We start from the raw sequence: 4,437 nt of genomic DNA on the forward strand, positions 1-4,437 counted from the left end.
TTCATCCGCTCCTCCGTGATTCCCGAAACACCGACGTCTCCGGACGCTCCGAACACCATCGCTGCTCGACTGCGACTAGCGCGCAGAGAAGCCGGTGCGACGTTCTTCAACGACCCGGAAGACTGCGGTTTAGCAGCTTTTGATTGGTGAGGTCGTTGGGCAGATGAGGGCGGGATGCATATTAACGTCTGGCTGCCATATTGTAGCTTTAAACACTTTTCTGTCATCGCGATTCATCTGTGCACGCTTGATAGACCACCATACTGAGCAAATTCAAGCCCTTTGCAGAGTTTCTTTGAACCCCCCCCCCTCCTCTTTGACTTGGAGTTCGCAAACTTGGAGTCGGCTTGACTGTGGGGGTGCTTGATACCTAAACTGGGTCATGAGACGTCAAAGAATGATCTAGTGTTGATCTGCCACATTCACATGACAGCTAGACAACGCTAACTCCTGTGGTCATGAGAATTAGAGGGGCTGTAAATGGGTTCAGGAGCCATAAAGGCCGAAAACCATAGTTTCACCTCCTCAATAGAAAAAAAAAAATCTTCTTCTGGTGCCTTTGTGTGTCATGTGACTGCTCTACCATGCTGCCTGGGTATCCTGTAAATGTTATTGTTCCTGTTAAAGCAACATCTGAATGCATCCTTAACCACATCTTAACTTCGAGTCGCATCGCCTTACCCATCGACACGCACATACGAGCTGAATGTCTTTGCAGATTCTCAGCAGATGCAGCAAACACCACACAGAAGCCAAAGAGAAACCACAACAGAGTGTGTGCATATCCTTTATTCACACGTGAACACATCAGTGTACAAAAGTCTGTATTAAAACCCTCCTTAAATAAAAAAAAAAACTCCGTCAAAGATTATCTCTAATAATGTACCCCATGCTCACTGCTATCAAAAGATCAAAAGTCACAAACACCAAATTGTTTTCACACAGATCAAGTTACCACATTTTGTAGACCAGCCCAAGGGTACAGTGCATAATATTTCCAATGTGTTGTGTGCATGGGCACCAGTACAAGGTCGAGAAAGATTCAGAATAAGTGTAATCAAAAAAAAAAAAAAAAAAGCTTGTGGATGTGTAGAAAAGATTTGTGTTGTAAATTGAGGTTACACTAAGAAAAACTTGAGCTGAACTAACAGATTAAAAGCATAAAAGTACAAGTGAATTGGAAAAACAAAATGTACTGTGCAAATCTTAAACGGTTTTGGCTGTTGTTTCACCATTTCCTGCTTTGAATCTGTACCCAGATGTTCACAAACATCAGAATCTGTGTTTTAGAAAAGAACCAGTTCAACACAGGACAAATTGACTTTATTGTAATCTGCCTTTTACAGGATTCGACACTGAACTAAAATGAATGTCTGCAGCATCTTCATTTGATTTAATGGGTGTCCAAAGAGTCACAAGTGCGTTTGGCCTCTTTAACGTCACTTTCACCTTTTTTTTTTTTTTTAAAAGTCACACCAGCCCAGTCATCTGTGGTGCTATGAACAGCGGATGGGTGAAGTGTGGAGCCAGAGGATAGTTGACAGAATTAGAGAAGCCAACTTGAGGCAGGCTGGTCAGCGTCACGGGCATTTTGTTCTCGTGATACAGCACGGGAACTCTGACAACCCTCTGGGCGCCGTAGCTGACGGTGGCGCTGCTGGCCTCCATGTCTGCAGCGATCTGCCTCTTCCACTTGTTCCTGCGGTTTTGAAACCAGATCTTCACCTGGGTCTCGGTGAGCTGCAGCGAGGCGGCCAGGCCGGCCCGCTCCGTGCTGCTCAGGTAGCGCTTCAGGTCGAACGTGGACTCGAGCTGGAACACCTGACTCCGGCTGAACACGGTGCGCGTCTTCTTCTTTCGCGCCACTTTGATGTCACCTGAGAGGAGGAAACAAGAGATGTTAGTAAATGTAACTGGATATCACTCCTCTGACAGTGCAGCTTTAATGGGGGGGTGGATGATGTGGATAAAAATATGATGTTATATCATTATATTTATTGTGGTAAGAATTCTGGAGAGTCCATTGATGAAATACCTGAAAATCTGATTATTACACACAATCGCAGCTATCAAAGGGATAAATTGTACATTAGGAGTGGAGAAAAATCTGTTTGTTTATTGTCCCTATATATTCTGCTATAGTAGAGGTGCATGCACAAAGCACAGTCTACGTTTACCCATTTAGTTTAAAGGTGTTTAACAGAAAGAACAGGTATCATCCAGCCCATAATTTTATAGGCAAATACCTGTGGATATTAACCCTTTCGTGCATAGAGGTCACTACAGTGTACAGCTATTGCATCATCTCATGCGCTGCTACCCAGTGGGAAGCCATTGCAAGTGGGGAAAAAAAAGAGTGAAACCAAGAAGGTCGACAGACAGCCAGAAACACCAAGTTGCAAATTTTTTTTCTGTTCAAACCTTCTTATAAAAAGAAACCCTTGCAGGTAAGAAAAATATGGCGACATCAAGTACCACCCAAGGAGTCATGCAATTGCTAAATTTTCCAAGTATTGATTTTATATTGGGAGGAAATTATAATTAATCACATGTCCACTGGTACATCATGCATCACTAGCTATATTTCAACTACTGGACATGTAAATATATCTTTATGAAATACGGGTTGAAAAAAACTAAAGTTCAAACCTTGTTTTTCATGCCTAAAGATGAATTAAAAATCCTGACTGAGGTTAGCATAATTCATGCACGAAAGGGTTAAATGTATGAATATATATGTTGGTATTTCCAGACTGGGAGCCCATCAAGAAAACAACATTAAAAGAGATTTAAAATCTATTTAATTTTCAGTTTCAATTAAGTGGTGCCTGTTCAGGGGTTTATCTCACTGGGCCCCAGAACTCTTAGCTACACCCCTGAATCATCATCAAAAACCTTCTGTGGAGCTCTTGCTGATGCTTTCTGTCAGGAAAGCCGTCTGGTTCGTCAGCATCGATCCGCACCAAACCATAAAACACTAACTAAACACCTAATGTTGACATTTTGGAAGAGAGGAGACGCTGTTTAACGCACGAGGAAGCGTTTCAGGAGGAGGGCGCAGGCGTGGTGACCAATGTCCTCCTCTGCAGGCCGCGTGCTTTGGCCTCACCTGCATCGCAGCTGTCTTCTCGAGAGAAGCACGAGGAGCGCGCGTCCTCCTCCTCCCTCTCATCTGTCAAACTGTCGTCCCCCTTCTCCTCCGGCTCCTCGCTCTCCTCCTCCGCGCGTCCGCCTAAAACTGGGGAATCCCGGTCGCTGCTCTGCACCGGGTCTGTGCGCTCGCCCTTGCACGGTGGACCTACGAGGAAAGTGGAGAACAAAAACAAAATAATCCCGCACACTGTCCAGGCTCCGTTTCGCTCAACGGCAGGACAACAAACGTGCGCATTCACGTCCAAGAGTGTAAATAAGCGCCATCTCTCCACTGCTGGTCCTTGAAGCTGACATTTGAAGCACCACACTGAGATTGTTTTGTGGTTGCCAAACGCTTCTGGCTCCTACTAGGCTGATAATTGCGGAGTTGGAGTGTTTTACGCACGGAGGGACAGTAAAACGTGCCCCAGCCCATGTGTCATGTCCTCTAGTGGCCTACTGAAGAACCAGACTGATGCGTTTCAGTGTAAAATAAATAAATACTGGACGCTGCTGCAGCCTGTTTTGGCTCCAGGCGATAAATTCAGACTTTTACTCACCCACTGGGGAGGTTTTATTATCCATACTACATTTTAAATGGGATCTAGTTGCTGGTTTATTCATTGAAAGTAACAGTAGTCGCCATCCTGATGGGTGGATGATCTTGTAAACCAGATTAGCCCAAACTACCAGGTGAGGATGCAGACTAGTAATGCGGAGGAGTCTCTTTATTCCCGGACCAGGGTAAATAAATAAATACAGACACTGACAGAAGCACTTACTTCTTGTCCCGCTCCAGTCCAGCGCTCCTGTCTCCAGCCCCGGACAGGTCACCGGGCTGTGGGCCACAACTTTGAAGCTCGGGGTGTCCTGCCGCTCCTCCGCTGAAGCCCCTCTGCATGTAGTCCCCAGCAAATTCTCAATGTAAAACGACGAGCCTCTCGACGGAGGACCTAGTTTCGATCTCGGCGCTTTATCGTCGAGCATATCGACTTTTTCGGTCCCTTTTGAGTCCGGATTTTCACCTTCTTAAAACCTCCCCCCAGGTTTTGGAGATTATAAAAAAAACATCCCCGGGAGTGGAAACCATCCCGACGCGATCCATGCGAGAGAGAGGAGAGTTCACGCCGCGTCTGTGAGAGATCCAGGCACGAATTTGGTCTTGAAGAGAAGAGGAATCACTCCGGGAAAAAAAAACAAAAACCCAAAAAGCTGTCTCGTTCTTCGCAGCCTCTTGTGGGCTGTGTGATAGTCTGCCTTGAGGGACCGCAGAGATGCTGTATTTAGGTCAGCCAGAGAGCAAAC

The 4,437-nt window shown here is 45.6% G+C and overlaps 1 pseudogene; it reads right to left on the minus strand.

Annotated features, from left to right (window-relative positions):
• Positions 1-1,470: 1,470 nt before the first annotated feature.
• Positions 1,471-4,119, minus strand: LOC139223245 (homeobox protein HMX1 pseudogene; annotated as a pseudogene).
• Positions 4,120-4,437: the final 318 nt, after the last annotated feature.

Source organism: Pempheris klunzingeri, chromosome 23 (genome assembly GCF_042242105.1).
Source record: "Pempheris klunzingeri isolate RE-2024b chromosome 23, fPemKlu1.hap1, whole genome shotgun sequence".
NCBI classification, from domain to species: domain Eukaryota; kingdom Metazoa; phylum Chordata; class Actinopteri; order Acropomatiformes; family Pempheridae; genus Pempheris; species Pempheris klunzingeri.